At 52.4% G+C, this 10975-nt stretch overlaps 1 non-coding gene across 1 annotated transcript; it reads left to right on the top strand.

Moving 5' to 3' along the window:
- Window positions 1–247: 247 nt before the first annotated feature.
- Window positions 248–319, top strand: TRNAQ-CUG (transfer RNA glutamine (anticodon CUG)). Its single transcript has one exon. It is a non-coding gene; the product is annotated as a tRNA-Gln (tRNA).
- The last annotated feature ends 10656 nt before the right edge of the window (window positions 320–10975 follow it).

Genomic DNA, 10975 nt, shown 5'->3' with positions numbered 1-10975 from the left:
CATAATGAGATCTTATCAGGATAAAGCAAGATTCTCACAGCCTGGGTCTTGTAAGTGAGGGCATGGCAGGCTTGAGCAAAGAGCTCTACTGCTCCCTTGAAAGGCCCTGTGAGTGGAGACTTCCCTGAGGCCCTGGAAGAAGGCTGCACTTGGTGATGGCCAGGGAGATGGAGACACTGCCAGTCTCAGTTGGGAGCATGTGGCTCAGCGAGGGTGGCCACAGGGAAAAGAGAGCAGGTGCGCAGGAGGTCCCATGGTGTAATGGTGAGCACTCTGGACTCTGAATCCAGCGATCTGAGTTCAAATCTCAGTGGGACCTCAAGCTTTTGGCTCCCTCAGGGCTTTCCTCAGCATGCTTACATATTAACAGCCTTGCTGTTGGGACAACTGTTTAATGCACTCTGCTCTTCCTTCCTTTCCTGTGCTCCCAGCCCTGGGACAGACATCAGTGCTCCTTCTCTTGCCCTGTGCCCACCAAACCTCTGCAGCTTTCCTGAGCACTGGCCCCTTCCCCCTGTCTTTTCCATTGTGCTTGATGGCTGCTCCCAGCTGAGGGGATCCAGCAGATGATCAGCAAATCACACAACAGCTGAGGTGGAGATTATGCAGTCCAAGCCTGGCTCAAAAGAGGGTCAAGGAGGTTCTTCATGGCTTTGTCTGGTTGGATGTTGGACATCTCCAATGGTGGAGGCTCTACAACCTCCCTGGGTAACTCTTTCATGTTTTGACCACCCTCACAAGGTTGTTGTGTGTGGGATTACTTGTATTTCCAACCCCATCCATTGCTGCTTGCTCTCTCCATTTCTCTGAGGTTTTTCTGTCTTTCTCTTGCCTACTTGCTTATTGTCTGGCATCAGTTTGGGGAGCTCCACCCACAACGGGCAGTGCACCATGCTTGGAGTTATACTTGCTGCCATGGGAGAGAGCATCAGGTGGCTAACTCAGGGAGGAAGAGAAGAAACCACCATAAGTCTCCAGCTATGCTGCACAAAGTCTTTAATGAGAAGGAGCAAATGCAGTGGCACAGAACAGAGACCAAGAAACACGTCTGCAGGATTCAGGGAGGCACAGAGAATGGCCCATTTCGCAAGGACAAGCTCCACACAAAGGGCTGGCTCTTTTCCCATTCTGCTCTACCTGGTGGCAATCCCAGCCCACCAAGAGCAGTCCCTAACTCCAGCACCCTCCCCCTGTCAGCAGGAGGTTCATTAAAACAGAAGAGAACGAGCCCTTTCTTGAGGAGCTCAGAGCAAAGCAGAGGCAGAGGAGCAATGGTGAGGTCTGCTGTAGAGCGAGGAGCAGGGGCCACAGGTCTCTCCTGCCAGGTGGGAAGAGGACACCCAGCCCATCTGCATGCCATGGCCATGCTCCTGCTGCAGGGTCCTCATTTTTTTTCCTGCTGCAAAGGGGATGATCCGCAGGCTTCAGCAGTTCAGACTGCAGTGGAGTGGAGGCAGACACAGCCCCGACCCCCCCAGACCAAGGGAGCCCCCAGAAGAGATGGGAACCCCCCCGGCACTCAGGGAGCTCCCAACAGCAGCTGACAGAGAGGATCCCACGGCTGTGCTCTGAGGGAAAGAGGTGAGGATGGGGCCCGGCAGGGTCACCACCACCGGGGAGGCCTGGATGGCCACCGTGGAGTCAGCGCAGCGGGCGACACAGGGCTCACTGCAGCTGCTTGCAAGTGGGGTTGGGCCAGAGGCCCCGCAGGGGCGTGGGAGACAGGGTCTGAAGCAAGACATCTCTTGGTGAGGGAGGCCAACCTGAAACACAGAGTAGAGAGGAAACATCGACACCCCCCCCCCATCAGTCTGTCTTTCTTTTCCTCAGCTCTTTCTGAAGATCCACTTTGCTGCCCTCCATCTCCATTTCTAGCTCCATGTCCAGAGAGGGCCTGCAGCTGATCTTGCTAACAAGCACAACAGGCGTGACATCTCACCTTAAGGCTAGATTTGAAGGACTAGGAGCAGAGCTGTGCCTAACTGGCTGCTGATTCCACCAGGACCTCCTTCTGCAGTTCCTTGTGCAATAGCACGGCTGAAGACTGATGAAAGGATCCCATCAGAAATAGGCCGGGTTGAACAGCTCGCTCAGAAATCACCTCTTAAAAACACATGCTGTGCCTGCAGCTCACATGGTACTTACTATGCCCTCCAAGTTTCACAGCACAGGAAGACTTTTAGAATAGGACCTAGCACAGTGGGTTCAAAGCACCTGTGGAAAGACTGATCACACCCCATCTCCAGAAACAAGAATTGCTGCATTGAAGAAGGCACAGGATACACTTGGCCATTAGGTTAGAGACCATCTGCTGCAGGTGGAAATTTTGGCAAGCAGACCTCCCTGCAGGTGAGCCCCACTGATCCCCTTCTGCTTGAAAGAACCCCCCTCTTCCCAGCTCTCCCCAGCCACCTCCACCAAAAGGGAAAGAGGTTACAGCCCTAGAACATTTCCATTGCAGGGCCAAGTTGACGTAGCCCAAGTATCAACCTGAGTAGCCACCATGACAGCAGTTCAGCCCACAGGGAGAGATGGAGCGGGCTCAGGCTTACCTCGTTCCTTGAGGAAAGGGAGGCAAGAGAGGAGGATGCAGAGCCTGGAGCAGCACAGCCTTTTATGCTGTGTCCCAGAGCCCCACAGCGTCACAAACATTCCTTTCTCATGAAGCATCTAAACACCTGGCAGTTGCCGCTTGCCTAAACCTCACTGGTGGTTAAGCCCTTGCCTCTTTCATCTCAAATATTGTACTCCCTTTTCATACCCTCAAACATGGATAAGGTTGATGTGTGTCCCAGCTTCATAAGGCCAATTAAGTCGGAGGTCTCAGGCTAGTGTACAAGGAGATTTTCAGTGGGTTTGCATCATGTGGATTGCCTTTGTCACATCACCCCCCTCACGGTGAGCATGGCCACCAGTCATGGTGAAATTGAGCCATGAAGAACAGCTCAAGTCAGCCGTCAAGCGCTTTCAGTGCAGGCACTCAGGCTAACCCTGAGAGAAATTCCTCCCTGCATGTCATCGTAGACAGACAGGAGACTGTGGGTAAATTCAGGCAGAATGTCAAGACTGCACCTGCATCCCATATGGGAGAGGAGATGCACCTCTCCAGGGATGTGGCCCACATCGAAATTGACCCGTTTTGCTCAGCAAGGTTATCCCAGAGGCCAAAGGCCTGGATGGCCTGCCTTTGAGGAGAGGCTCAGGGCAGGGGGCCAAAAGCTCACAGCCCTTTTTCCTGAGTCAGTGATGGGGTGGCCCATTCCATGAATTTTAAGCTACAAAGGGACATTGGATCAGTCTCCCAGAGCACCTGGCAGTCATTGTGATGTGGAAGAGCTGGGAAAAGCCCTGAACTCCAGGCAAACATGAGTCACCCTGCTGTGGCCTTCAGTGGACATGGTGGCCCAGCCTCAGGCATGCCAGGGATACCACAGCTCATATCCCCAAAGTGCCCCTTTCCTCAAGGATACTTCCACACATTTTAGCACCATTCCTGAAATAAGCTGCTGCTTCTGTGCAATCTCACGATGCTGCTGCCTTCCAAGGCATTGCCTTTTGATGGCTGCTCAGGGGCCTATGAGACTCAGTGCACCCCAGAGTAATGAGGAATGGATGGAACTTCTGGAGGTCCTCTGGGCCAACCTCCTGCTTGGAGAGGATCAAACTTCCCAGGTACCTCAGAAGGCTTCCATCAACTTCTGAACACTGCCTCTGTCAGAGAGGTCACTGTCTTGAGCAGCTCTTCCAGGACTACACCACACCCCTAGCTGCTTCTTTTCCCAAAAAGTGAGCTGGTGTTTCCCATATTGCAACTTGAGAGTGTTGCCTCTTGCCCTTTTGCAGTGCACGTCTCAGGAGAGTCTGGCTCCATCCTTTCCATGACCTCCTGTAGCTGGTGGGAGGCAGCAGTTCCATCCCGTCCTCCCCACCTTGCCTCCTCTCTGCCAGGTTCGACAAAACTGGTGCCCTCAGCTTGAGGCCTGGTCCCCACCCTACCAGCCAGGGGCTCTCCCAGCTGAGCCTCCCAGGTCCACAAGTGGGCCACCAGGAGATGACAGTGAGGGTGCCACCCACCAGAGAAGATTCTAGGGTTATGGGAATAGCTGTGGAGATGGTCGGGAAGTACATACCAGGATTAGGAGTGAAGACTCCCACCGGGACTTGCAGTGAAAGCTTTCCTGGGACAGACTTTCCCTCCTCCTTCCAGCCCAGAAACGTCTATAGTCACTGATAGTGAAATGCAGAGCAGTTGGTGTTCCCTGCACAAACCAGCCCTTGTGCTCTCCATGGAGCCATGGAGCACACTCAGACCTCTTGGCTGATGCAGATCAAACCTAGAACTAGGTGCATTTTAAAGGTGGGATGAAACAACAAGGCTGAGAATGAGATCGAGAAGTGGGCATCCTTGAGGTGTCATTATACGGTCCACGCGAAATATGTGGTCCAATATCTTTCACTACAAGAACGATACTGAGGTGCTGGAGCGCGTCCAGAGAAGGGCGACTAAGCTGGTGAGGGGTCTGGAGCACATGTTTTATGAGGAGCGGCTGAGGGAACTGGGGTTGTTTAGCCTGGAGAAGAGGAGGCTGAGGGCTCACCTCATCGCTCTCTACAACTACCTGAAAGGGGGTCGCAGAAAGGTGGGTGTTGGCCTCTTCTCCCACGTGATGAGTGACAGGACAAGAGGAAATGGCCTCAAGTTGTGCCAGGGGAGATTCAGTCTGGATATTAGGAAAAATTTCTTTACTGAGAGAGTTGCAACACCCTGGAATAGACTGCCCAGGGACCCAGGGAGGTGGTGGAGTCACCCTCCCTGGAGGTGTTCAAGGAACGTGTGGACATGGCATTGTGGGACGTGGCTTGATAGGCATGGTGGTGTGTTTGTGGGTTTTTTTTTTGTTTGTTTGTTTGTTTTTGTTTTTTTAAATGGTTGGACTTGATGATCTTACAGGTCTTTTCCAACCTTAGTGATTTATTCAACGCAATTAAGAAGGAAGCCAAGAACAAAGGCATGGCTGAAAAGGCCCTTTACTGCACACAGTCTTTTCCCCACGACAGTGACTTGAGATTGACTCATGAGCAGGAAACCTACCCACAATAGCCCTGTCTCCTACAGATAACCTCCACCCACCAAAAAACACACAACAAGAGAACATTAGGTCTCAGGCGCTGATTAAGATTTGCATGGGATTTATGTGAATCAAAGACTATGGAGGATCCTTAGCGCCTTGTCCAGCTGACTTTTGAAAATCCCGGTGATGGAGAATCCACCTGTTCCAGTGAAAAAGAAATCTCCAGGGGATCTTTTTCTTGGTATCAAATCAACTTTTCCCTTGATGCCAGATGTGTCTGTGGTCTCATCCTTTCTTTGAGCACGTCCAGCAAGGGACTGCCTCTGCGTTCTCTACAAACTGTGCTTCACACAGTGGAAATCTGCAATCAGTTGCCCCCTCATCTTGTTTTCTCCACACTGAACAAACCAAGATCCCTCAGCATCTCCCTCAATCACCAGTGCTCCGGCAGCCTCCGATCCCACCCTGTGCATGTCATCTCTTCCTGATAGACATGTGCACAGGAAGACCTCTTCTGTGGCTCATACTTCCTGACCACAGTCCATCTGAAAAATGCCACCAGTGCTCGTGCAGCCTGCAGTGGGATGGTGTGGGGTTTCTCTGAAAGAAGAAGAGCTGCTCAAGAGACAGTGACCCCTCCAACAGTGGCAGTGTTCAGAAGTAGATGGGGCAAGGCCCAGAGCTTCCTGAGGTAACTGGGAAGTTTGGTTGGCTTGGAGCAGGAAGTCCTCCCAGAGAACCTCCACAGGTCCCTTCTGACCTTCATTATTCTGGGGTGCCCTGAGTCTCACGGGCCCTTGATCAGCCACTGAAAGGCAATGCCTTGGAAGGCAGCAGCAGCATGCTATTCCGTAGAAGCATCAGTTGTTTCAGGAATGGTGCTAAAATGTGTGGAAATGCCCTTAAAAAAGCAGCACTTTGGGAAGAATGAGGCCACTATGTCCACTGAAGGCCACAGCAGGGTGACTCATGTTTGCCTGGAGTCCAGGGTTTTTCCCAACTCTTCCACATCACAATGACTCCCAGGAGCTCTGGGAAGTTGATCCAATGTCCCTTTGTAGTTTGAGAGACGTGGAATGGGCTACCCCTTCATTGACCCAGGAAAATGGGCTGTGAGCTTTTAGCTCTCTGCCCTGAGCCTCTCCTCAGAGGCAGGTCATCCAGGCCTCTGGCCTCAGGGATGACCTTGCTGAGCAAAACAGGCCAATTTGGGTGTGGGTCTCTTTCAGGGAAGGACATAGGCATCTCTTTGATCACCATCCTATGTGTTGATTTCCTTGTTTCCAACAGGCTCCCCACTTCCCAAGGTGAGCCCAGACCCCTGGCTGGAAGAAACATGAGGGCCTTGTCATGTCGTCAAGGGACAGGGCTGTGGAGATCCCATGGAGAAGTCACTTGAAAGACACCTGCCTGACCCTCTGGTCTGCTCTTCCTTGTTATGAATCTGCCTTTGTTCGCTGGGCTCATGGGGCAAAAAAACAGTCTGTGGCAGAGCCTGATAAGCAAAAGCAAGGTCCTCATGGCCCTCACTCCTGCCTGCAAGGGGATTTCCTCCAGCCACAATGATTCTTCTGTGTCATTGAGCTTTGCCACATCCCTGGAGAGGTGCGTCTCCTTCCCATATGGGATTGTGCAGCCTTGACGTTCTGCCTGAACTTACCAACAATCTCCTGTGTGTCTACGATGACCCGTGGGGCGAAACGTCTCTTTGGGTTAGCTTGAGTGCCTGCACTGAAAGCACCTGAGAGCCAACCTGAAGTGTCCCTCATAGCTGAATTTGACCGTGACTGGTGGCCACACTCACCGTGAAGAGGACAATGTGACAAAGGCAATCTGAGTGACACAAACCCACTTAAAATCTCCCTCCACAGTAGCCCTAGACCTCTGAGTTAATTGGCCTTATGAAGCTGGGAAACAGACGAATCGTCCCAGGAGGGCTGGGATATACTGAAATATATTTTTCTTAGAGCACTAGAGCTCTCAATCCCAACGTGCAAGAAGTCAGTCAGGGGAGGCCGGAAGCCAGCTTGGCTGTCAAGACCTCTGAGCCAAACTAAACCACAAAAGCAAAAGGATACACATCCTGAGGAGATTACAGGGATATGGCCCGGGAGTGCAAGAAGGGCATCAGCAAAGCCAAGGCACACGTGGAGCTGACCTTGCAAGGGACAAGACAAATAACAAGAAGGGTTTCTTCAGGTGCATAGGACAACAAAGGAAGATGAAAGAAACTGCACCGCCTCCCTCCAGATGAGCGAAACGGAAGACCGGGCTACAACCGACATGGAGAAGGCAAAGGTACTCAATAACTCTTTGGCCTCAGTCTTCACAAGCACGTCCTCTAGCCACGCCACCCAACTCACAGAATCCAAAGGCAGGGATTGGGAGAATGAAGTACCACACGCCGCAGAAGGACAGGTTCAAGACTATCTAAAGAACCTGAATGTGCACAGGTCCATGGGGCCTGAGGAGATGCATCCGAGGATCCTGAAGTAATGGCAGAGAAGTTGCTAAGCCACTATCCATCACTTTTGAAAAGTCGTGGCAGACCGATGACATTCCCAGTGACTGGAAAAGGGAAACATAATTGCCATTTATAAAAAGTGAAAAAAGGAGGATCTGGGAAAATACAGGCCCGTCATTCTCACCTCTGTGCCCAGCAAGACGATGGAGCAGATCCTCCTGGAAACTATGCTATGGGACATGGAATACAGAGAGGTGAATGGTGACAGCCAACATGACTTCACTAAGGGCAAACAGTGCTTGAAATTTTAGTGGCCTCCTAAGACAGAGTTACAACATTGATGGGTAAGGGAAGAGCGACTGATGTCATCTACTTGTGCGAAGCATTAAATACGGTCCCCGCACAACATCCTTGTCTGTAAAATGCAGAGATAAGGATTTGGCAGGTTGACCACTCGGTACATAAGGGATTGGCTACACGGTCGCGCTCAAAGAGCTGTGGAAAACAGCTAGATGTCCAGGTAGAGAACGGTGACCAGTGGTGTACCTCAGGGGTCCGTACTGGGACCAGTATTATTTAACAACTTTGGCAGGGACATGGACAGTGGGATTGAGTGCCCCCTCAGCAAGTTTGCAGTGACACCAAACTGAGTGCTGTGGTTGATACTCTAGAGGGAAGGGACGCCATCCAGAAGGACTTTGACAGGCTAGAGAGGTGGGCCTGTGTGAACCTCACTAAGTTCAACAAGGCCAAGTGCAAGGTCCTGAACTTGGGTCGGGACAATCCCAAACATGGGTACAGGTGGGCCATGAGTAGATTGAGAGCAGCACTGCGGAGATGGACTTGGGGGTGTCGGTGGATGAAAGACTGAATATGAGCCCGCAATGCACTCTCGCAGCTCAAAAAGCCAATCGTATTCTGGGCTGCATGAAAAGCAGTGTGGCTAGCAGGTTGATGGAGGTGATTCTCCGCCTCTGGTATGGTATGAAAAGGGAGTACTACATTTGAGATAAAAGAGGCTAGGGCTTAATCATCAGCAAGGCCTTGACAAGCAGCAAATACTAGGTGTTTAAATGCTTCATGAGCAAGGAATGTTTGTGACGCTGCAGGGCCCTGGGACACAGCATAAAAGCTTGCGCTGCTCCAGGCTCTGCATCCTCCTCTCTTGCCATCCCTTTCCTCGAGGAACAAGGTAAGCCTGAGGCCGCTCCATCTCTCCCTGTGGGCTGAACTGCTGTCATGGTGGCTACTCAGGTTGATACTTGGGCTGCGTCAGCTTGGCCCTGCAATGGAAATGTTCTAGGGCTGTAACCTCTTTCCCTTTTGGTGGAGGTGGCTGGGCAGAGCTGGGAAGAGGGGGGTTCTTTCAAGCAGAAGGGGATCAGTGGGGCTCAGCTGCAGGGAGATCTGCTTGGTAGAATTTCCACCTGCAGCAGATGGTCTCTACCCAAATGGCCAAGTGTATCCAGTGCCGCCTTCAATGCAGCGATGCCTGTTCTGGAGATGGGGTATGATCAGTCTTTCCATGAGTGCTTTGAACCCACTGTGCTGGGTCCAGTCCCATAAGTGGATGAGCCTTCCTGTACCATGCTACTTGGAGAGCACAATGAGTGCCGTGAGAGCTGTAGGCACAGCGCATGTTTTGAATAGGTGATATCTGACAGAGCTGTTCAACCCAGCCATTGCATCAATCTTCACCTGTGCTATTGCACAAGGAACTGCAGAAGGAGGTCCTGGTGGAATCAGCAGCCAGTTAGGCACAGCTCTGCTCCTAGTCCTTCGAATCTCGTCCTAAGGCGAGATATCATGCCTGTGGGCAAGTTGGCAAGATCAGCTGCAGGCCCTCTCTGGACATGGAGCTAGACATGGAGATAGAGGGCAGCAAAGTGGATCTTCAGAAAGAGCTGAGGAAAAGAAAGACAGACTGATGTTGGGGTCCATATTTGCTATGTGTTTCAGGTTGGCCTCCCTCACCAAGAGATGTCTTGCTTCAGACCCTGTCTTCCACGCCCCTGCGGTGCCTCTGGCCCAACCCCACTTGCAAGCAGCTGCAGTGAGCCCTGTGTCGCCCGCTGCGCTGACTCGACGGTGGCCATCGAGGCCTCCCCGGTGGTGGTGACCCTGCCGGGCCCCATCCTCACCTCTTTCCCTCAGAGCACAGCCGTGGGATCCTCTCTGTCAGCTGCTGTTGGGAGCTCCCTGAGTGCCGGTGGGGTTCCCATCTCTTCTGGGGGCTCCCTTGGTCTGGGGGGGTCAGGGCTGTGTCTGCCTCCACCCCGCTGCAATCTGAACTGCTGAAGCCTGCGGATCATCCCCTTTGCAGCAGGAAGAAACACAGGGATCCTGTAGCAGCAGGAGAGTGGCTATGGCTGGCAGATGGGCTGGGTGTCCTCATCCCACGTGGCAGGAGGGACCTGTGCCCACTGCTCCTCGCTGCATAGCAGGCCTCGCCATTCCTCCTCTGGCTATGCTTTGAGTTCCTCGAGAAAGGGCTCATGCTCTTCTGCTTTGATGAAACTCCTGCTGACAAGGGGGAGGGTGCTGGAGTTAGGGACTGCTCTTGGTGGGCTGGGATTGCCACCAAGTAGAGCAGAATGGGAAAAAGCATTTTGGTGTGGATCTTGTCCTTGGGAAATGGGCCATTCTCTGTGACTCCCTGAGCCCTGTAGACGTGTTTCTTGGTCTCTGTTCTGTGCCACTGCATTTGCTCCTTCTCATTAAAGACTTTGTGCAGCATAGCTGGAGACTTGTGGTGGTTTGTTCTCTTCCCCCCTGAGTTGGCCAACGCCTCTGCAAGGAAGTGCGAGAACCTGTGTAAGTCACTGCCCATGGCAGGGATTGTGTCCCCTAGCATTGGGCACTGCCAGTTTTGGGTGGAGCTCTATGAACTGATAGCAGAGCACCAAAAATTAGCAAGCAGCCAAGAGAAATACAGAAAAGCCTCAGAGAAATGGATAGAGCAAGTAACAATGGACAGGGGTGGAAATACACGTAATGCCACACACAGTAGTCCTGGTTTACTGTTTTACTGTGAGGGTGGTGAAACATGGGAAACGGTTCCCCAGGGAGTCTTGCGGAGTCGCCATCGTTGAATGGATGTCCAACATCCAACCAGACAAGGCCATGAACAGCCTCCTCTACTTGACCCTGCTTTGAGCCGGGCTTGGACTGCATCATCTCCATCACAACATCTGTTGTGTGATTTGGTGAGCCACTGCTGGATGTCCTCATCCAGGAGCAGCCATCAAGAACAAGGGAGCATAGAGGGGACAGGGCCCAGTACTCAGGTGTGGTGGGCACAGGGCAGGAGAAGGGACACTGATGTCTGTCCCAGGGCTGGGAGTATGGGAAAGAAGGAAGATCACGAGTGACGCAACAGCAAGGCAAGGGGATAATGTGTAAGCACAACGAGGAAAGCTCCGAGGGAGCTAGAAGCTTG

The sequence above is a fragment of the Gavia stellata genome, chromosome 13 (genome assembly GCF_030936135.1).
Source record: "Gavia stellata isolate bGavSte3 chromosome 13, bGavSte3.hap2, whole genome shotgun sequence".
NCBI classification, from domain to species: Eukaryota; Metazoa; Chordata; class Aves; order Gaviiformes; family Gaviidae; genus Gavia; species Gavia stellata.
The sequence above is the reverse complement of the archived record's forward strand: the minus strand, read 5'-3'. Positions and strand labels throughout refer to the sequence as shown.